Genomic DNA, 24,057 nt, shown 5'->3' with positions numbered 1-24,057 from the left:
CAGTTTGGATCGGGTGACAAGAAATTTGAGGGAACACACTGGTTCTCCCCAGTCCTGGAACTGGGGAGAACCAGGGGGGAACACAACTTACGCTTCTGCCCTGGAGACAAATCTTGAGGGTCCGGGATAACGGTGGCCACTTCCCTTTCCACGGCCACGGATCAGTTTAGAAAGAGCACGGGCTACAGTTCTGGCCGAGGAGACGTGAGGGGCGTTCTGTTGGGCGCTGCTACAAGCTTTCCTCACTTTTAAAAAGGGCAACAAGGAAGGGAGGGAGCTGCTCTCTGCCCTGCACCCTCCGAAGGTTTGGGTGCTCCGCGTACAAGAGGGGATTCTTGCTGCTGCTGCTGCAGCCGACTTGCAGACGCTGGCCACTGCTGGCAGGCCTTGACTTCACCGTGGAGCCACTGGCACCACCACGTGTCCTGAGAGCTTAAACCTACGCCGACTCCTCTGTTATTACGGCCCGAAGCATACGCACTATAGATATCTAAACTCACCTTTTTGCTGCTTTATCACTCCTACCTTCCCGCTCCTAAAATGTAAGCTCTGTGAGGGGAGGGGCCTGTCCCTCCATCACTATGTCCCCATCACGTGGACTGGGCATTGTCTGGCACAGCTACAGCAGGTGCTTGATGAATGCTGGCTGCATTCATGCATGAGGGTCCTCCAGGGCAGGGACTCAGTCACTGTGGCTTCTGGGAGCGGCAGGGGCTCAAAAGCCTTCGCTGGATCAACAGGCAGGGAAGCCAGAAGACAGCTTCTTAAGAAACAAATTTAATACTATATACAAGGGAAAACGTACAGAAACAACAAAGGAGACGCAACAGGGCTGGAGGTGCCCATCCCAACTAGCTGCCCACGCAGAGGGCCGATGCCAGCCCCTAGCTCGCCCTCCTCCTCCTACAGTTGGAAGGGCTCCACGGGCCACCTTGCCCTGGCGGTGGGATCCACGTGGTCCTGAAGCCGGTGCCACTTCATGTGGGCATTCCGACCCTTGATCTTGCCAAACACCCTGAGGAGGCACCAGAGGACACAGGGGTCAGAGCAGGGGGAGGCGGGTAGCCCTGAGGGGGGCACCCCAGAGGGCTGAGGGCAGGCAGTGTGGGAGCATCCAGGGAAAGGGCGGTACCTCTCACACTCCCGGCAGGGAAAGAAGCCCTGGCCCTTGCTGCTCCCCGGCAGCTCAGGGGTCCGCTTCGAGCCGGTGTTTGGGCTGGAGTTGGGGATGGACTCCCTCCTGTAACTCTCAGTAGTCCTCGGTAATTCGGGGGTTGGACGGTGGCTGGGTTTCCTCCGAGGGCTACGAGTGACCTGCACAGGGGGCAGAGGTGATGAAAGGGTGCTGACCGCCCCGCCGCCCTTCTAAGGGAGAAGCAGGTGTCCAGAGCGTCCAGACGTCGCGGGGTGCACCCCCCCACCGCCAGCCAGCTTGGATGGGCACCGGGCATCCAGATCCGTGCTGAACTCCTGAAGCCCTATCCCGAGACCCTCTACCTTCGCTTCTGTCCTGTCTGCTTCACCCAGCTCTCTCTTGACCCTCTTTTCCGGCACTGGGGCTCGGCCGCAGTCAAACTTGTTCATTTTCTTCTGCATGTAGTAGAACTCGACACACTGGGCTACTGTTTTTGTCTGGACCTAGTGGAGGAAGACAGAAACCGGCTAAGGACAGTGCCTCAGGAGTAGCAGTGAGTATGGCCTTGACGCCCTAAATCCCCTCCCCATGGGGCCAGCCGCCACTTTTTGAAAGCCCTCCTGAAACGTTTCTCCCCTACGGCTTGGTATGCTCCACTGCTACGGGGGACAGAGAATCACAAAGTCCTCCTGGGGATGAAGGAGTTCAGAGAGAAGCCACCAGAGTCAACACCATCTAAGCTCTGCACGCTCTGAGCAACAAGGCTGGCCCAAGAAGGCTTCTCTCCAGGAAAACGCACACACGGTACACACGAGGACGCTCACTGTGACATCATGTGGAGCCACATGTCTACCGACTGGGACTAATTAAACCAGAGTGTCCTTACGTGGTGGATACCTCATAGCCTTATGTGACAGCTAGGCAGAGCCCTCCAAAAAACTGAAGAGGAAGGAATACTTCCCAACTCAGTCCGTAAGTTCAACATTTCTCTGATACCAAAGCCAGACAAAGATATTACAAGGAAAGAAGCCTACAGACCAATGTCCCTCATGAACATAGATGAAAATTTTTAAACAAAACTTTAACGAACAGAATCCAACAATATATATATGTGTATATATATATACGTGTATATATGTGTGTGTATATATATATATATATATATATATATGTATGTATATATGTATATATATATATAAAGGACAATATACCATGACTAAGTGGAGCTCATCCCAGAAACGTGAGGTTGGTTTAACAATCGAAAATCAATGTAATTCATCATATTAAACTTAAAAAAGAGAAATCATATGAGCATCTTGATAGGTGCAGAAAAAGCATTTGATACAATCCAATGTCCATTCCTGATGGAAACTCTCAGCACAATAGGAATAGAAGGAACTTCTCTTCAACCTGATAAATGAGACCTACAAAATCCCTACAGCTAACGGTGGAGTGGTTTCCCCTCAAATATCATGAACAACACAAGGATTTCCACTCTCACCACTTCTACTCAATACTGTACTGGTGGTTCTAGAGTGCAAAAAGGCAAGAAAAAAAGTAAAGGCATCCAGGTTGGAAAGGAAGAAAGAAAAGTGTCTTTATTTGCAGATGATGTGACGGTCTATGTAGAAAATTCAGTGGAATCCACAAAAAAGTTACCAAAACTAGTAAGTTAGTTTGGCAACATTTCAGAACACAAGATCCATATAAAAATCAATTTTATTTCTATACATACTAGCAACAAACCATTGGAAACTGAAATAAAAAAGAACTCTATAACATCATAAAAAACACAAGTACTGGGCTTCCCTGGTGGCGCAGTGGTTGAGAGTCCGCCTGCCGATGCAAGGGACACGAGTTCGTGCAATGGTCCTGGAGGGATCCCACGTGCCATGGAGCGGTGGGGCCCGTGAGCCATGGCCGCTGGGACTGCGCGTCCGGAGCCTGTGCTCCGCGGCGGGAGAGGCCACAGTGGTGAGAGGCCCGCATACCGCAAAAAAACAACAACAACAAAAAAAAACAAAACAGAAAAAAACCAAGCGCTTAGGAATAAATCTGACAGAAAGTATGCAACAACTGTACACTAAAAGCTTCAAAACATTGCTGAAAAATTAAAGATTGAAATAGAGAGATATACCCTGTTCACGAGTCAGAAGACTCAATATTGTTAAGGTAACAACTCTCCCCAGTTGACGTAACGAGTCAAAAACAGTACCAATCAAGTTCCTAGCAGAAATTTTTATTTTGAAATTGTCAAGTTATTTCTAAAATTCATAGGGAATTAAAAAGGATGTAGAATACAAAAAATAACTTTGAAAAAGAATAACAAAGTTGAAGGACTAACATTTTCTAATTTCAAGACTTAGAATAAAGCTACAGTAATAAAGACAGTATGGGAATAGCTTAATAAAAGACAAACAGATCAATGGAACAATACAGGGTCCAGAAGTAGATGCATATATATATGGCCAACTGATATTTAACAAAGGTACAAAAGCAGCTGAGTGGAGAAAGTATGGTCTTTCCAACAAAAGGTATTGGAATAAATATCCATATGCAAAAATGAACTCACCTCGCACCCCATACAAAAATAAACTTAAAATGGATCATAAATCTAGAAATAAAACCTAAAACTATAAAACCTCCAGAAGAAAACATAGGGGAAAATCTTTGTGACTTTGGGTTAGGCAAAGATTTCTTAGATACAACGCGAAAAGCACAGTCTATAAAAGAGAAACTAGTAAGTTAGGCTTAAGCAAAATTTAAAACTTTTCTTCAAAAGACACTGTTAGAAGACTGACAAATGGCATATTGGGAGAAAATATTTCCAAAGCATATATCTGGATAAAGGACTGGTGTTCAGATCAAAATAAGAACTCCTACAGCTCAATAAAAACACAGACACTCCAATAAAAACAGAGGCAAAAGATATGAACAGACAGCTCACCAGAGAAGGTGCACAGAGAGCAAAAAAACACAAAGATGCTCAGCATCATTAGTCATTAGGAAAATGGAGTCAGATGCGACTGTACACTCATTAGAATGGCTAAAATTAAAGAGACTTAGCATACCAAGTGTCGACGAGGGTGTGGAGCAACTGGACCTTTCATAACCTGCTGGTGGGAATGGGAAGTGGTAGAGCCACTTTGGAAAACAGTTTGGCAGTTTCTTAAAAAGTTCAACATACATCTACTATAAATTACCCTCATTCCCCTCCTAGGTATTTATAATCCCAACCCCGTGTCCGCAAAAAAAAAAAAAAAAAAAAAAAAAAAACCCAGTACATGTCCGTACAAAGACTTGTATGTAAATGTGCAGAGCAGCTTTATCTGTAGTCATCAGTAACTGGAAACCACCAACAGGTGGATGATTAAATGAACGGTGGTCCGTCCACACAGTGGTATACTCCTCAACAGTAAAGGGATGAACTATGGGTACACACGACAACATGGATGAATCTCAAAATCATTAGGTTGAGTGTAAGAAGCCAGACAAAGCAGATCACGTGCTGTATGATTATTCCATTTATATAAACCTCTAGAAAATGCAAACTAATTTAGAGTGACAGAAAGTAGACAAGAGTTGACTAGGGACCCGGGTGGCAGGAAGGAAGGGTTGCAAAGGGGCAGGAGGGAACTTTTGGGGGTGAAGGATACTCTCATTATCTCGATCATCGTGGTGGTCTTACAAGTGTATAACTATGTCAAAAACATTAAATCTCACACTTCGATTATGTGCAATTTTGCGTACATCAAGTTAAAAAAAAGAGCAAACTAATCAGCAGGATATTAAGTATATGATGTCATCCTTTTTTGAGAAAGTGCATATAGGTGTGTAAAATCCGTATGGGCAATAAATACCTGTCAGGTTATCAAATCAGAAGTAGGATTGTGGGGAGGGGTCTGGAGGGCTTTATTTTGAACATGGGATTCATTTCTCTACCGTTTCAGGTTGTTCCAAGCAATGGCATTGTAGTTGTCAACTGTTCACAGCATGAGCAGAGTATCGCCCCTGAAAGGCCCTGCAGTTCTAGCGCCTCGGCCGTGTGAAGGAGCCTTGTCTACACCAGCCTGCCATGTTCGCCTTACCATCTTGTGTATCAAGTAGAAGTCCTTCTTGTAGGCACGGAACGCCTTCTTAAAGAGCCTCTTCTCCATGGAGGTCCAGATGTCCGAACCTATTGGAGAAACAGCCAAGAGGAGGAAGGATGTTTCTCCTTCTGGGACCACAGCCACGGCTGAAGTGCAGACTCCCCTCCTTTTTCAGGCCACCGAGCGCCACTTATATGCCAAGATTTCTGCTAAGCCCCTTACTTGCTTTATCTCACACAATCCTCACAAAAACCTTAGCAGGTAGGGGCAATTACCATCCCCACTTGACAGGTGCAGCAACTTGAGGCTTCCTCTGGTTAAGAGACTTGCCAAGGGCAGGCGTGGGCCCCTGGTTGCCTGACTCCAAGGCTGGAGTGCTCAACTGGGAAACCTGAGCCCACCCCAACCTGGCACCCCCCTTCTGGCCAGGAAGAGCCCACGAGGGAACCAGTGGAAAGGGGAAGGTTGGATCCAACTAGAGAACAGCACCCACTGAGTCCCCCAGAGAGGACGGGCCCTTCTGGGAGGGCAGGTGCAGGCCCCAAGAGAACTCCGGGAGGCACGTGCAGAGCTTGCCATGGAAAGTGACTGGCTCGCAGGGGCCTCAGCCAGGCCAAAACCACGCGGGCAGCCACGCTCGTTACCTGTGTAGTGATAGTTGGCGAGAGGGTGAGTCCGTGGCTTCTGGGGTCCTCTCAGTAACAGGGTCTCCAGGGCAACCTGGAACGAGAGGTGTGGTGGGCAACTCTCTGAGGGAGGGAAGGTGAGGTAGAGGCCCACCTTCATTCTTTCATCCAATCAGAAAATATGTGCAGCCCTCCCTAAAGCCACCCCTACCCCAGGGCGACTCAAAGTGTGGTCGGTCTGTGGACTGGCCACCAGCTGTGAACCACTTGGGACACATTGCCTACAGCACTAAGCGGACTGTTGAGTGCAGCTGACGTTACCTTTTTCATAGCAAGATTTACTTGATGACGAAACAGTGTGTGGACTTATTCTGGCACAAGCTCCTTATTTCTTCAGGGAGCAGCATTTGGAGTGGCACTGCCCCCGCCCTACCCCATGTTATGGTCCTCATAGCACTAATCATTATCTATCACTTGTAAAAAATGTATTTCATGTGTTCACTCTCCTAAAATGTAAGCCCTGCAAAGAGAGGGCATTTGTCTTGCTCAACAGCGTAACCCCGGTCAGGACTCGCTATGCAGTTTGCAGGACCCAGCGCAAAATGGAAACACGGGGCCCTGTGCTCAGAAACTATTAAGAATTTCAAGATGGTGGCAGCAGAGCATTAAACCAAGAATGGGCCCCTGAGCTGGCCCCAGCCTGATACCGTGACATCACCAGGTATCAGGAGGACCCAGTAAATGTGTGCTGATTACTCTGCTGAGCACCCACCACGTGCCAGCCACTGCCTCTCAGCTTGAGAAAAAGCACCATGTAGCCCTGACTCTTGGGTCTCCAACTCGGGTGACGTGACTTCCTCTCCCACTACACACAGTTGGACTTCTTCATTTTCTAAACTTCAGGATTGTGAGGAGGGTCCTTGGAGGAGGCAGAGGCATTTCTGTTGCATCTGAGGTTTGCATACACCATTTTTAATCCAAAAGTTAATGTTCAGTAAATAAACCAGATGAATGCAGGCCCTGAGTTGGTTCTGCTAGGCACCGCCTCCCCAGTGCCGCGCTGAGATGAGGTAACGCTGGAGGAACCCTGGTGCTCTGCTGTCACCCCAGAGAAATAACTGATTGAGCCCGTATGTGTGCATTTCCCCTACGTTCCAAAGGACACCACCAGTCCCAAAGCGACCAGGGAGAAGGGTGGGTGGCCAGCCTTTGGTTCTCGTGAGCTGCAAAGCCCCAAGTAGAAGGCACGTGTCTTGCGCCTAGAGCCCCTGGCCCTAAGAGACCAGGGAGCTTCCCACAGCTCCTCTGAGCCCCCGCCTCGCCTGCACCGCACCTGGATGTTGCCCTGGGCTTCATGCAGGCAGTGCAGAGCGAGCTCCAGGTTGGTGCCCCCGCCCGGCATCACGCTGGAGCAGGCCACGTTGCAGAGCTCGGTCACTGTTTCCAGCAGGCAGCCCGGCAGCGAGAAGGAGAGGAGACACAGAGGGTCAGCAAGTGCCAGAGAGGAAACCTCCCCAACAGCACAGATGGGGTGGGGGGCTCCTGTCACCATCTCCCTCACCTCTCTGTTACAAGCAGGCTGAGGGAAGGGAGCGACAAGGAGGATGGGCAGAAACCCTGCTCCTGGCACCCGCTCTGGATGGCCTGGCCAGCTACTGGGTGAGAGGAGAGGTGGGGCAAGGGACTGCAGCACAGCAAAGCAGTCCTGCGCTGAAGGCCAGCTCTGCCCACCCCACCCCCGCCTGGGGATCACTGCTTCTTGGTCAAGGTGAGAACTGGGAGGAGAAACCCCTTGGACATGGAGGAGGGCTCTCGGGAACCTGGCCCCAAAGTCTCAGTCACCCCTATCCTGCGTCTTCGGGTTGGTCATCACATCTCCCCATGGCTTCCAGACCAGAGTAGCTACATGCTCGTCACTTCCAGCCAGTGATCTGTCCTGGAGCTCTGGGATCTCAGCCTGAAACTGGCTCCCTATGTTGATGTGTCTGAAATGAGGCCACACACACGGACATAAAAGGCATATGTGTGTGACCAAGATGGGAAATACAAGAGAGATGTGTGGTGAGCCCTGCTCACCAGGGCTGTGGAACCCACCTTTTGGCCATCTCTCAGACACAGGGAGTGCTCATCAGCCCAGCAGACACGCACTGGTATTCCAGAGACCTCTTGAGGGATACACTTCCTTCCTTCCTCCAATTTGCTTTTTTGCCAGATTTCTGGCTTCAGGCGTTTGGGGTCTAGGACAGGGGAGGTATGTGCTGATACCTGGCATTCTTCTGTATCCAAGGGAACATCCAAGCTACAGAACAGTATCTCACTGCGCCATCACCAATTCTATCTAGAACCCCAGGGTGCTGGGCATTCTGTCTGCAGACATCCAACTATGGTATGTCTGGACAGAAGGAATATTGGGGAAACACCTGGAAAAATCCACCACTTCTCTCCTGGAGAGGTTCTGGGTCTAGACCTGACTTTCCCGTGATGAAGGCTCCCTTGGGAAAAACCGACACTGGAATGCAAGGAGGGTAAAAGCATCCCCACATTGCAAGGACCCTCAGGTTCTAAGTCTGTTCCAACTCACGGTTCAGTGCTGATCTTGCTGTTGTCCTTCACCACACTGATGCCAAAAGAGCCGTCCATGTGATCTGGAAAACACCCAAAGAAGAGCCTCAAGGAGACTGGCTACAACTGACCCATGAGGCCCTTTTTGCCTGCCTTTCCAGAGCAGCTAAAAGCAGGCTCTTCAAGACTGCATGGTATACACACACTACTGTATATAAAATAGATCATCAAAAAGGACCTACTGTATAGCACAGGGAACTATACTCAATACTCTGTAATAACCTATATGGGAAAAGAATCTAAAAAACAATAGATATGTGATTATGTATAACAAAATCACTTTGCTGTATACCTGAAACTAACACATTGTAAATCAACTCTAATCCAATATAAAATTGAAAATTGGAAAAAAAAGATTGCATGGTATGGAGTTTCCTCAAAAATTAAAAGTAGGACTACCATATCATGCAGCAAACCCACTTCTGGGTATTCATCCAAAAGAACTGCAGTCAAGACCTCAAAAAGATATCTGAACTCCCATGTTCACTCCAGCACCATTCATAATAGCCAAGATGTGGAAACAACCTAAATGTCCACTGACAGATGAGCACATAAAGGTAATGTGACATCAACATACAATGAAATACCATTTAGCCTTAAAAAGAAATTCTGCAATACGCAACAACATGGATGACCACTGAGGACATTATACTAAGTGACATAAGCCAGTCACAGAAAGAGAAATACTGCATGACTCCACTTATATAACATATCTAAAGTAGTTGAATTCATATTGATAGAATCAAAGAGTGGAATAGGGGTTACCAGGGGTTGGGGCAGTGGGAAATGGGAGGTTACTAATCAATGGGCATAAAGTTTCAATTAATCAAGCTCTAGAAATCTGCTGTATAACATTGTACAGTTCAATAATAGTCAACAATACTGTATTGCACACTTAAATCTTTGTTAAAAGGGCAGATCACAGATTAACTGTTCACATCACAATAAAATAAAATAAAAAGATTGCATGGAAGTGGGATAAGACTTCTGAAAATGTAGAGTAAGGAACTCGGCAAAACAACAGATTTACTGACAAAAATCATTGAAAAAGAAAAAAAAAAGAACAGTAAGCTAAAGTCTCTGCACGTTGTCCTAAAGGCATACAGCATTTTAAGAAATACTCATTCAAGAAAACCTACTAAATCTCGGGAAGAACAGTGAGAGTCTGTGGCACTGGAGCCATGGCCCACCCCCTTACCCACCTAGCCCCCAGCTCTTTGTAACGGAAGCTCTACCCAGGTAGGTGCAGCCAAGGAGATGGGGGCTGCTTCTTCCCCTGGCTCCCATGCTTAAAGAATTAAAGCAAGATAAAATAAAAATTTGTCATCAAAGAGAAAATGCCATCAAGAGATGGAAATTATTTTTTAAAAAGATACAAATGTGGACTTCCCTGGCGGTCCAGTGGTTAAGACTCCACGCTTCCACTGCAGGGGGCATGGGTGTGATCCCTAGTAGAGGAAGTAAGATCCTGCATGCTGTGCGATGCAGCCAAAAAAAAGAAGAACCAAATGGAAATAGTTCAGGGGTTAAAAAAGTACAATAACCAAAATACGGCTCAACAGTAGATCTGAGCTGGCAGAAGAAACGATCAGCAAACCTGAAGATAGAACAATGGAGACTATGAAATCTGAAGAACAGAGAGAAAAAAATATAGGAAAGTGAAGAGAGCCTCAGAGAAATGTGAGATGTCATTACATGCAACAATATATATGTATTGGGAGTACCAGAAAGAGGGGAGAAAGGGACAGAATATTTAAAGTATTAATGGCTGAAAATTTCCCAACGTTGATGAAAAACAATATGTATATCCAGCAAACTCTACAAACTCCAACAAAGATTAAACACAAAGAGCTCTACATCCAGACATAACATAGGCAAAATGTGGAAAGCAAAAATAAAGATAAGATCTTGAAAGCAAAAAGGGAAAAACAATTTGTTACATACAAGGGCACTACAGTAAAATTAACAGCTAACTTTTTAAGAGAAACGATGTAGGTTACAAGGCAATGGGATAATATATTCAAATTACTGAAAGTAAAAAAGTGTTAACCAAGTATCTTATATTCAGCAAATTATCTTGCAAAAATGAAGGTAAAATAAAGACACTCCCAGATAAATAAAAACTGAGGACACCTGTTGCTGGCAGACCTGCCTTACAAGAAATATTAAAGGTGAAATATTATTCAGCCCGCAAAAAGGAACAAAGTACTGATACATACTGCAACTTGGATGAAACCTAAAAACATCATGCTAACTAAAAGAAGGCATTCATAAAGGACCACATACTGTATGATTCCACTCATATGAAATATGCAGAATAGCCACATCGATAGAGACAAAGTAGATTAGTCGTTACCCACGGCTGGGGATGGGGAGGATGGAAAGGAGGGACTGCTAATAAGTACAGGGCTTCTTTTGGGGATGATGAAAATTTCTGAAAACTGATGGTAGTGATGGTTGCACAGCTCTGTGAATATACTAAAAACCATTGAATTCTATACTTTAAAGGGATGAATTGTATGGTATGTGAATTATATATCCCTAATAAAAATAAATAGTAAAGAAAGTCCTTCAGATTGAAAGCAAATGACATCAGATGGTAACTTGAATCCAAACCAAAAAAAAAAAAAAAAAAGCGAAGCGCTAGTAAATATGGGTAACTATAAAAATCACTAGGATTACATATTTCTTTTCTTTTCTTAATGGCCTTAAAAATAACTGCATAAAACAATATGTATTGTGGGCCTGTAACATATAGAAATATAATATATGTGACAGTAACTGCACAAGGAGCACAGCTGCATTGGAGTAAAGGAATATCACCTCAGACAGTAACTCAAATCCACAAGAATAAATGAAGAGATCAGAAATGGTAAATAAGAAGGTTAATATAACAACCTCTATAAATCATGCTTGCTTTCCTTTATCCGCTCAGTGTTTCTACACAAAATAAAAGTATATAAAGCAATAAACATGACCAGTACGGTATTACTGGGTCTCTCACATATAATAGCAAAAGAGTTAGAAGGAATAGAGCTAGATAGGAGCAGTGTTTCTATATTTCACTGTTAATGAGTTATTACACATCCTAACAGATTCTGATAAGACATATATTTTAAGTCCTAGAGCAACCACTAAGAAATGACTAAGAAACAATGAAAAATTAACGGAATTGAAATGTCACACTAGAAAATACTCACTTAATACAAAAGAAAGCAGGAAAGGAGGAACAGAGGGAGAAAAAGACATGTAACGTATAGAAAATAAAAAGCAAAATGGCAGATGTAAATCCAACCATATCAATATAACATTAAACAAGAATGGATTAAACAAACCAATCAAAAGGCAGAGTTTGTAAGACTGGATAAAAAACACATGATCCACCTAATGGTGTCTAGAGGTAACATGCTTTATTTTCAAAGACACAAATAGGCTGAAAGTAAAAGAAGAGAAAAATATATACCAAGCAAACAACAACCAAAAAAGAGAATGGAATGGCTATACTAATGTCAGGCACATTAGACTTTAAAACCAAAAATATTACTAGAGATAATGATAAAATTATTGTAATAATGACAAATGATGTCACAATCACATCCTAATGATAAAAGGTCAAGCCGTGAGGAAGATGTGACAATTACAAACATATACACACCTACAAACAGACCCCCAAAATACACCAAGCAACAAACGACAGAACTGAAGGATGAAATAAACCATTAAAAAATAATAGTTGGAGATTTCAATACTTTCAACAGTGGATAGGGCAACTAGGCAGAAGATCAACAAGGAAATTGAAACTAACTAGACAAAACAGACAAAATACAGCATTCCACCAAACATCAGTAGAATACATTCTTCTCAAATTCACATGGAACATTCTTCAAGACAGACCGGATTCTAGCCCATATAACATGCCTCAATAAATTTTAAATTTTAAAATAAATTTAAGGGGGGCCTCCCTGGTGGCGCAGCGGTTGAGAGTCCGCCTGCCGATGCAGGGGATACGGGTTCGTGCCCCGGTCTGGGAGATTAGATTTCAAATCAATAAAAGGCAGCAATTTGGAAAATTCACAAATATGTGAAAATTAAGCAACACACTCTTTAACAGTCAGTGTATTAAACAGGAAGTGGAATGATAAATTAGAAAATACTTTAGCTGAATGAATATAAAAACACAACATACTAAAACTTACAAAATGTAGCTAAAGCAATGTTCAGAAGGAAATCTATAGCTGTAAAATATCTGTATTAAAAAAGAAGAAACATCTCAAATCATTTATGGTCAACTGACTTTCCACAAAGGTAGCAAGACAGGGCTTCCCTGGTGGCGCAGTGGTTGAGAGTCTGCCTGCCGATGCAGGGGACATGGGTTCGTGCCCCGGTCTGGGAAGATCTCACATGCCGCGGAGCGGCTGGGCCCGTGAGCCATGGCTGCTGAGCCTGAGTATCCGGAGCCTGTGCTCCACAACGGGTGAGGCCACAAACAGTGAGAGGCCCACGTACCACAAAACAAACAAAGAAACAAACACCTCACAATGAGCTACCGCTTCACACCCACTAGGATGGGTGTAATAAAAAAGACAGCTAAGAAGTGTGAGCAAGGATGTGGAGAAACTGCAACTTTCATACAATGCTGGTGGAAATTTAATATGACCCGGCCATTTTGCAAAGCAGTCTGGCAGTTCCTTAAATGGTTAGACATAGTTACCCTTTGACCCAGCAATTCCACTCTGAGTTATATACCCAAGAGAAATGAGGACTTATGTCCAACAAAAACTTACACATAAATGTTCTTAACAGCACTGTTTGCAACAGCCAAAGGACACAAACAACCCAAATGCTCGTCAACTGATGAATGGATAAATAAAATGTTGTCTATCCAGAGAATTCAATATCATTCATCCATAAAAAGAAATGAAGCACTGATGCATACTACAACATGAACCTTGACAACATTATTCTAAGTGAACAAACTAGACACAGAATGTCACGTATTTGATGATTCCAATTACATGAAATGTCCAGAATAGGGAGACCCGTAGAAAAAGTAGGTTGGTAGACTGGTGGTTGCCCAGGGCTGAGGAGTTGGGGGCTACAGGGCCTGTGTGTCACCGCTCGTGGATATAATCTTCTGGGGTGATGAAAATGCTCTAGAATTAGATTGTGGGATGGGTGTACAATCCTAAGAATACACTAAAAAATCACTGTACACTTTAAATGGGTGATTCATATGGCATGTGAATTATACCTCAATAAAGCTGTTTAAACAATTACTCGAAAGGGCAGGCAGAAGGGTGCTCAGGCTAAATGGCGTCTATTTTCTTTCTGGCTACAAAGTCATAAGCACCTAGAAGGCTGCTGGTCCCAGATGGTCCTGGGATAGTTCTGAACAGCAACGGGACCCCCAGAGCAGACCCAGGCGTAGGCCAGAGAGAATGGCTGGACCAAATTCTACAGGGGGCGGGGGTCTGGCCCCCCACAGGCCCATCATGGGGCGATCAAGCTCACTCACCAAGCATGGCGCTGATGAGCCTGTCGGGACGGGCCCGGGCAGATGTGGAACAGAGAGTGTTGAAATACAGCCCAGAGCCCTCCCGGATGGGGCTGAGCATCGGGGGCGGTGTGTAGGGAGGTCACTGGGACAGTCCCTTCAGGAGGTGGTCCATCAGGAACACGGGCGAGCGCAGGCAGCTCTGGCGGCATCCTCCCGGGCCCGGCTCCCCAGACATGGAGGGCGGAGGAGGGATGAGCAGTGCCTTGGGCCGTGGGAGCTTCTTCCGCTTCCTGTGTTGGCTGCTCTCCTTGCTGCCTCTCTCTTCCCCGTCCTTCTCCTGTCCCTGGAGAAGAAGAGACTTCAGAACCACGGGGGTCACCTGAGGCCACCGGCCCCAAAGCTCAGACCTCAAGATGGCCTGAGAGTGGGAAAGGGTACTGACCAGCCAAATGCACACCCAGCATGGCCATGCCCAGAGTCCTCAGCGCAGGAAGCCGGGCAGGGCCACCACGCCTGAGCCAGACTCCAGACCCTAAGCCGGGCGACATTTGACGCTGGGGCCTTCTCAGGCACCCACCCCCACCCCAAGGAGAGGCCCTCACTCAGACCATTTTGGAAACTCATATCCGTTGTTAAAGTGACTGGCACTTAAAGTGTGGGGGCCAGACGGATGCAACAGCATGACAAAAGGAAAACCTGTTGCCCTCAAAATGACAGCAGCTCCTGGGAGACAAACAGTGGGCTCCATGCACCCCGTACCCGAGTCCAGCATGGACTTCTCCAGGTGGGGTCTTCCAGCACAGGCTGAAGAGACGACGGCTTGAGCTTGCTACACTCTCTCTTACCTCCACGCAATCTCCCCTCCTCTCTGCCCATCTTACCCCTCCTCATCCTCCGGCTCTCAGCTGCAACGCCCCCTTCCTCAGGCAGGGTCTCTGGTGCCCTTGGGGCTCCCACAGCTCCCTCTCCCAGCCCGGCCCGTTCTGGGTCGTCAGTGTCCCGGGATGGGTCTATCTACTCCGCTGCGCTGGGAGCCCCAGGAGACGGGGGCAGGCCTGTTGTGGTCGCTGCAGTGTCCCCAGCCCTGCCCAGCACAGGGCCAGACACAAAGGAAGTTCACTGGAGGTTGAATGGATGAATGAACACGCAAATCAAGCTCTTCTGGAGTCAGGATTTGGGGGCTTTTCTCACAGCTCCCACTGGCAGCTGGAAAGCAGCTGGAAGGAAGTGCACCCACCTTGCTCCCCAGGGGATGGTTCGCTGGAGCCACTGGCACCGAAACAGGGACCACCAAAGGGGCTGCGGTCATGTTGTCCAAGGACTTCCTGCCTCCCGGGGAACTCTGCCTGTGCCCTTCTGGCCTCAGCACCTGTCTTTGTGGCTTGCAAAACTCCATGCCACACAGCTACACACAGAGAAGAGCCAGCCCTTTAAGAGACACAGTACGTAGGGAGCAAGGGGCCCCTCCAGAGCAGCACAGCCCTGACTCCCGGCCCCCAGCCAGGCTCCCTGCAGGAGGACGGCTCCATCCTGAGATGAATGGCAGCTTCGCGCCCCTTCACCTGCGGCTCCTGCTTCCCTCGAGGTGACGGCCACTGGTCGCTGTGAAAACACATGTGGCTGCTCAGCCCTCTCTCTGTATAAAACATCTGGCTGCAATTCTTGCAGACGTAAGTGCTCCTTGGCTCTGCCCAGTCTGTGGGACCACCACTGTGCTGGTTCCTGTGGGGAAGAAAGGGAGAATGGGACTCCGTCCCCAAACACTGATCCTCTGACAGACAGCTTTGGACGAACCCTAAAGAAATGGACATGATGCCCCCGATTCTCTGTGGCCTGGTGCTCACCCCTTCAGGAGTGAAGCATCCAGAGCTCGCTCACCCAGGGCCAGCACATCAAAGCCACCAGAGTTCTCCCGAGGGGCTTCTGAACTTACCAGCCACCCGCCATGTTCTCCTCCTTCATCGGGTGGGGGAGCCGGTAGATATTTCCACCCTGAAGACGAAAATTCATCTGAGCCAACATATCAGAAATGAGATGCAAGAGTGAAAACTATAAGACTTGAAAGAAAACACAGGTATAATTCTTGGTGACCCTGGAGTAAGCAGTGGTTTCTTGGATGACTCCAAAACCAAACAAAAGACAGACGTATTGGACTTCATCAAAACTTACAACTTCTGTGCTTCAAAGGACATCATCAAGAAGTGAAAAGACAGAATAAGAGAAAAAAGTTGCAAATCATGTATCTGATAAGGGACTATGTATATTTCTGTATCAGTGATACATAATGAACTCTCACAGCTCAAAAATAAAATCACAACCCAATTTAAAAATGGGCAAAGGGTCTGCATAGACACTTACCCAAAGAGGATATACAAATGGCCATTAAAAGATGCTCAGGATTATTAGCCATCGGGGAAATGCAAATTAAACTATAATGAGATTATCATTTCCCACCCACTAAGGTGAACCAACTGGACAAGAACAAGTGTTGGTGAGGATGCAGAGAAACTGCAGGCCTCATACACTCTGGGTAGGGATATAAAACAGCACAGCTTTTTGGGAAAGTCTGGCACTTCCTCCAATAGAATTACCCTAGAGCCCAGCAATTCCCCTCCAAGGTATTTCCCAAGAGAAATGAAAACATATGTCTAAACAATAATCTGTACACAAATGTTCATAGCACCGTTATCACAATGGCCAAGAAGGGAAAACAACCCAAATATCTATCATCTGATGAATGGATAAATAAAATGTGGTGTTTCCATACAATGCACAAGTTACCAGCGATAAAAAGGAGTGAAGTTCTGACCCGTGCTACAGCACAGAGGAACTCTGAGAACATCAGGTTAAGTGAAAGAAGCAAAAGACACAAAAGGCCACGCAGCGTTAGGATTCCAGTCACATGAAGTGTCCAGAATAGGCAAATCCATGCAGACAGAAAGTAGATGCATGGTTGCCAGGGGCTGGGAGGGATGGAGAGATTGCGGGTGACAACCAACGGTGTGGGGTTTCTTTTTGCGGTGATGAAAGTGTATTGGCAAAGAGTGGCGATGCGAGCACGACCTCGTAAACAAACTAAAAACTACTGGATGGTGCACTTCAAGATGGCGAATTAGATGGCACGTGAATATTAAAGCTGTGGAAAAAAAAAAGAGGAGGAGGTAGCTGTGGTGCGACAGGAAGGATGCTGGACCTCGGAACATCACGAAGAGACGTGGCCAAGCTCTCTGCGCCCAGGACCTCGTGGGCACGATGTGGGAGGACCCAAGCTGCTCCAAAAGGGCGGACCAGTGCCAGGCCTGCAGTAGGGGCCAAGTCGGACTTGTGGACCTGTGATTCACAACCAGAATAGACACAGCATTTCACGTACAAATATCAAGGGTAAAGGAGCTCTGCCTTTACATTCTCTGAAGAAGTGAAGGAGGCAAATCCAAAAGGAAGCGAAAGGCAGAAAGAAAGCAAATAGAAAAAGCTTAGTGAAGAAACATGATGCAAAGTGTCTCTGACAACTCTAAAGCCCTGTTCTGTTGTGTGTGTGTGTGTTGCAGGGCGGAGGGTGATGGGAGGAACCATCCCTTCTCTGGAACTTCATTCGCCCCTCTGTAAACAAACTGCATCTGAGGATTTGCTGAGGTTAAATACAGTGCCTGGACAAGTCAGAAACACGGACACAGGTAAGGACGAGACTCTGCCCCCCGCATGGTCAGGTCCCGTGAGAGGGCCCTGGTACCTGGATCCTGTTGAGTATCATCAGCTTGGACTTGGAGTCCCAGGGGGGATCCGCTGGAGGCCCGGCCAACGACGAGAAGGAGGCCATGGCTACCTGGCTTGGAGAAGCTGCACAGCAAATATCCACTTTCACTTTCTCCTTCCGGAAGTGCTGGACCCCGGGAGTTGCCAGAGAAGAGCCTGTAGCCTCCGCCCCAGGAGCAGGCCGGGCCCTCTCCACCTTTTGTGGCCCCGGAAGCCGTGCCATTCTCAGCCTGGGCCTGCTTCCCTGGGAGGTGGGCTCTGGATGGCTCCTCCCCTCCTAACTGGGTCTGATGCAGGCCCCGAGGGAGAAGATGTCCCTAGGTCCAAGGTCCCTTTCGAGGATCGCAACTGCTTGGCCAGAGAGGAGATGTCTGGGTTTCCAGGAGGGTCCAGGGACGCCGCCGTGGGGGCAGGTGGAGCAGCAGCCACTTTTGGTCTTCCCTTTGGGTCCTGGCTCACGCTGCTGGGGGAGGGCTCTGTGGGTAAAGCGGGTGTGGATTTTCTCCTGCGGGCTAGGGACCCCTCTGGATCAGGGTTCACGGGGCCAGCATGGAGAGAGTCAACAGTGGGTGCCACAGGTGGGGGTTGCTGTGGCCACGGCCCCTGCAGTGACTTCAGGGCAACTTGCTTGCCGTCGGGTGTGGGAAGCTGGGAGGAGGCGGCGGCCACCTGGGTGTGGGAGAAGATCCGCTGGGACTTGGTGATCATCTGGAACACCTGCATCTGCTCGTGGCTCACCAGAGACTCCTGAGCCTTCAGGACCAGCTGCTGGAAGAGCGGTGTGGCATCCGACGGGAGGCCGCTGGACTTCTGGCCGTCCTGGGGGCCAGGCTCACCAGGGTCCTGCCACGAGAAGGAGTCGCAGTCGCACTTGCTCTTCTTGGAAGCCCAGGAGTCGTCTTCCCCGCTGGTGCTGACATATCTGGGGTCGCCCGAGGCCTCCCCCTGGGCCTTCAGGAGCGTGGGAGGGAAAGACGGCGTGTCCTCCAGACCGGTGCACTGGCTGGGTGAGGGCTCCCCAGCGGGGGAGTCGCTGCTGAGCCCGGGGCCCGGCTCGGAGCCCTCCCGGGACGGCACTGCAGAGGGCTTGTGGACGACAAACATACTGTTTCCTTTGCTCTTAGGGCAGCCCGACAGGTTTCAGAGCCACTGGAAACTGTGGCTTGATGGCTGGGAACTGGCGGGGACAGTCTGGCCATGGAACAGAGGCAGGCAGGCGGGCAGGGAGCGCCCTCGGGCCAGCCCTCCAGGGATGATGGGGGCTGGAGCAGCGGCAGCTCCGGCTCGGCTGGGTCGGGGCCGCTGTTCTCCGCTGCCCGTGAGTGGACGGCTGTGAACACGTCCGTGCCCGGCTCCTTCCGTGGGGGCCGGGGATCCTCGGGAACACCTCAGTGCCCAGGGCTCCTGGGGCCGCCGGGGTGCTGGCTGGGCCGCAGGAGGAGGACCCTGACGAGGGCAGGGAGGAACAGGCCGTGATCCTCCCTTCGCCGCTGTCTGAAGGCCCTCCCAGGGCTGGCCCGGGAGAAGGGATCTTCTGGCAGATGATGCTGCTCACGATACAGCGCAGGAGGTCTCGGTTGGACAAGAGGGAGATGGGGGATGGGGCTTCCGGGGGCACCAGGGACCACAGGCTCGCGGGTGCGGGCTGGCAGGCCACCTCGTGCACACGGGGTGAGTTCCCGCAGGGCTCCTCCTCCGGAGGGGCCTCCTTGAGGATGCACAGGCCGTGCTGGACCTCGTAGTGCTGGCGCACGGAGCAGTAGTCGCTGTAGCTCTTGCTGCAGCCCTGCTCAATGCACACAAAGGGCTTGGACTTCTGGTGGGTGAGCGTGTGCCCAGTCCTGGAATCACATGAGGAGAAAGTTAGTGGGTGTCTCGGCGTGGGTCACTAACTGCAGGAACCCAGGCGTGTCCCCAGGGGGCAGCAGCATCGCAACTCAGAAACTGTGCTCAGACCCTAGGAGGAAAGACCCCTGCTACGGCCAAAGCCCTCTGGAAGGGGGAGCTCTTGCCCTCACCCCTAAGCAAACCCCTAATCTGAGATTAAAAACATCAGTGGGAGTCAAGTCAGAGTTCCCCAAAGTGGGTTCCTAAGGAACACCAGGCTCCAGAGTTGCTCCCTGAGGACTTGGGCTCAGCTGGCAAATAAGTTTGGGAAAAACACTCTTTACTTCTTGGAGGTTCCTAGGAGCAAACTGAAAAGCCACAGAGCAGATAAAGAGAGATCTGTTGAACTTTCCATGTCTCTCAAACTTATTTGCCCACAAAACCATGTTTTTAAAATAGACCCTTTTAGCATCCCCGAGAAGCAGAGAACCAGAGTTCTGAGAACAAACTTAAGGAAACGCTAACTTGGGGATGATCCTTCCTTGAACAAAGGAGTCTTTGCCTTCCCACAGGAGTCCTCTAGACAGCGACCTGGGAGCCCCACAGCAACAACAACAAAAAGCCAAATGCGCCTATAATGTCTGCAAATATAAAAGAATGCAAGTATGTAGTATATTTACATCATACGTATACCTGCATTAATATATTATAAATATAAACAAATGGGTAAATCACCCTCTGGGTTCCCAACAATCCTACTCCGGATGGTTCTAATCAATTGGACCCAGTAAATAATGAAACCCTTTCCCAAACGTGGACCCTTGGCCTCCATCTGAGGGAAGCAGCAGAGAGGGCATCCGGAGACCCACTTTCTAGCCCTAACTGTTACCAGCTTGTGACAGGAGTAAATCATTTCCCATCCTTAATGGCGAGAGGGGAGAGGATACAATGAAAGCGGGATTCATCGAAGCCTCAGTAAAGGCTGGGCGAGCTGTAAACATGCAAGGGATCGTCCTCTCCCACTTACGAGTCTCTCAGTTTGAAAGTCTGTCTCTTCTCCCTCGGCAGCAAGAAAAGCTTATCATTTCTAAGACATGAAGAACAAACGGAATTCTGCTCCTCTTACACTGAGCTTGCTTTTTAAAGTCAAATTTTGAAAAAAAATCGAGTTAATAAAAGGGGGAATTGAAACAGGAAAAAAGAGAGTGAACACTGCATTGCCATGTTCTAGAAACAGGCATTTCAGAACCCCTCACGCCCTGGTGTTATCCCAACATATATTCCTCATGGAGTGCATATCTGTTCTGCTCAGACACCTACCAGGGACTCTGAAACTTTCTCTACGCAGTTAGCCCAACTCCCTCCGTGACAAAATTGCCTCTGGAGTGTGTTTTTAAAGCACATGGGTCCCGTCTGCAAATCGCAGCGGCGCTCTCCTCACTGGAGTGAATCTGGAGGCTGGGGAGGGCGGGCTGTCCGGGGCAGTGTAGGCCCTGCCCCCCGCCTCCACCAAACACTGGCCGTGGGAGGAGCACAGGTCGCACACACCTGGGACACCCGACGGTGCGGGGCGGTGCAGGTGGATGGGAGGGGATGCAAAAGAACCGGGAACACGCCCAGCCCCCAGCAGCCCCCTGAACAGACATCCCGACCAGACTCCTACATACAGGTGGTCCTGACGCTTAAAGGCCTTGCTGCAGATTTTGCACACGTGTCTCCTCTCCTGGCTGTGCGTCAGGTAGTGCTTGCTGAGAGGACTGGCGCTGCTGAACACCTTCCCGCAGAGGCTGCGGTCCAGGAGTGGGTTCTGAGGGGACCTGTGCTGCCGCTTTCCTCTCCTTGTGCTCCCAGACGTGGCCCTGCCTCCTTCGTTAGCCTCTTTGGGCACCTTGAGCACGCCTAGCCCCAGGTCTAGACAGAGGGAGAAAGCACAGGTTATGACATCCGGGGACATCGGAGCCCGGGCCGAAGCACTCTACCACCCTCAGACCAACTTCAGCAGCTGAGTCCAACTCAGGGAGTTGGCCGAGAACCCCAACTTCAGCAGCTTCACTCGCAGAGAAGACCAGGCTTAGCACCAGGTGAGGGGGAGAAGGGACCCTGGTCAAGCCACACCTCCAGGGCGGCACCCAATCTTGAAGCCACACTTGGGGGGTAAGGGAGGGGACAGCAACAGTCTGAGAGCTTCCAGGACAGAGTGACTCGACAGGCAGGACTTCATGACGGTAACATCAACAGCACACTTGCAAGTGCAATCCAGAAATGCACAATGCAAAATCTTAGAAAAGTTTAAGTCCTTTCTCCCAGCCAATTCCACTCTGGTTTTTTAATTAAGGAAATTAAGGCCGATCTGTACAAATTAACGGAGATCTTGCAGTGAACTGCAAGCGAGTTAACTGCAGCATTGTTTTTCCTGGTGAAATGTGAGAAACCACCTAATAACTGACACGAGGGCAGGTGGGTGACTGCATTCTGGTCTCAATGGTCTATGGCGCAGGCATTTCAGATACAACTGTAGGAGAATATCCATTGACGTGAAAGGATGTTCATGCTGTACCACTAAGTGCCGTGCCACTAACAAGAGGATTGTTGAAAAACGGAATGACCTAGTCTTTAAAAGGGAAAAATAAATTTGAATAGAAACAAACAGAATGGGATTGATTGGTAGCATCATGGATCAACTTAATTTTCCTTTCCCTATATATCTGAATTTTCCATGTTTCTCTACTCCTTGGGTAAATGAGTAGTTTTTTTTTATAATTTCATTTTTGATTTTTTTTCTTTGACCCATGAGTTATTTTAGAAGAGTGTTCTTTAGTTTCCAAATACTTGAAGACTTTTTTCTCTTATTTCTTTTACTTATTTCTTTATTTTTGGCTGCATTGGGTCTTCATTGCTGTGCGTGGGCTTTCTCTAGTTGCGGCGAGTGGGGGCTACTCTTCGTTGCAGTGCGCGGGCTTCTCGTTGCAGTGGCTTCTCTTGTTGCAGAGCATGGGCTCTAGGCGTGCGGGCTTCAGTAGTTGTGGCTTGCGGGCGCTAGAGCGCAGGCTCACTAGTGGCGCATGGGCTTAGTTGCTCCGCGGCATGTGGGATCTTCCCGGACCAGGGCTCGAACCCGTGTCCCCTGCATTGGCAGGCAATTCTTAACCACTGTGCCACCAGGTTTTGATCCATCGCCTGGTCAAGTATCAGTGGGTTTTCCATGCCCTTGGCATAATTATTACTTGTGGAATATTTGCTCTCAAATGCATGTATAGATTACACACTCGTGTCCTGGATTGCCATCCCGGAAAGCATTTAAGAAACATCAGGTTCGGGACTTCCTTGGTGGTGCAGTGGTTGGGAGTCTGCCTGCCGATGCAGGGCCCTGGTCTGGGAAGATCCCACATGTCGCAGAGCAACTAGGCCCGTGAGCCACAACTACGGAGCCTGGGCGTCTGGAGCTTGTGCTCCGCAACGAGAGGCCGTGACGGTGAGAGGTCCGCGCACCGCGATGAAGAGTGGCCCCCGCTCGCCGCAACTAAAGAAAGCAATCGCACAGAAACGAAGGCCCAACACAGCAAAACAACAACAACAAGAAAAAGTTAAAGGGCATTAAAAACAAACCAACCAGATATATGTGGGTAGGCATTTTCCATCCCAGTTACAGAATGAGAAAACTGAGACTCAAACAGGGAAAATGACTTGCCCAAGGTGGCAAAGGAAGGAAGAAGAGCCAGGCTGTAGATTCTGGTTCATCTGATGCCAGAGTCCTTTCCCCAACCACAGTGCCCGCACCGCTTCCAACTCAACTTCCTCCTCTGCTCCTCCTCCCTCCCCGTCTTTTCAGATGGACTGAACTGAAACCTGGCCCTTCTGTGAAGCCTCCTGACACCAGCGTTTGCCCTGCTCCCCTAGCCAGTCCCTCCGAAGGCAGCACACAGTTACAGACACAATCACGCCTTTAAGCCATCAATCCTCTGAGGTGTCCCTCTTCCTCATCTCAGTTATTAATAGCATCTACTCAGTTGCTCAAACCCCAGCCTGCCCTGCCAACCTCCATCTGTCCTTTTCCTTACCAGCTCTCCCTGTGATGTGTGACCCGTCAGCATGTCTGAATCTACTTCTAACATGATCCCTAATCCTTGCGCTTCTGGCCTCTTCACTGCTACTCCAGCCCAGGCCACCATCTCCGCTGAGAGCCTTCCAGCTACTCTCCAGGATTCCCGTCTTGCCGCCCACGGCACCCTCACAGCAGCTAGAGCTTTGCACAGCCTCCCCTGGTTCCCGTGGCCGAGTCTGTGCTTTGCCGCACCGTGGCCTGGAAGTGGGTCTCAGCCTCAGCAGCCTCCTCAGTGTGGCTTCCCACCCCCGCGCCATCCACCTGCCAGCGTCTGCCACTCCCTGTCACTCCCTCGGACTTGGCCCCCTGCTGTACTTTCCTCATGTCGCTTTGTGGTGGACACAAGGTCTGACTCCCCAGTGGCTGTTTCTGCTTCCTCTTCTTTTCCTGGCAAATGGGATTCC

The 24,057-nt window shown here is 48.8% G+C and overlaps 1 pseudogene; it reads right to left on the bottom strand.

Moving 5' to 3' along the window:
* Positions 1-182: 182 nt before the first annotated feature.
* On the bottom strand, positions 183-23,977 carry LOC132479625 (zinc finger protein 541-like; annotated as a pseudogene).
* Positions 23,978-24,057: the final 80 nt, after the last annotated feature.

This window comes from Mesoplodon densirostris, chromosome 19, assembly GCF_025265405.1.
Source record: "Mesoplodon densirostris isolate mMesDen1 chromosome 19, mMesDen1 primary haplotype, whole genome shotgun sequence".
NCBI lineage: Eukaryota > Metazoa > Chordata > Mammalia > Artiodactyla > Ziphiidae > Mesoplodon > Mesoplodon densirostris.
This window is presented reverse-complemented; position numbering and strand designations above follow the sequence as displayed.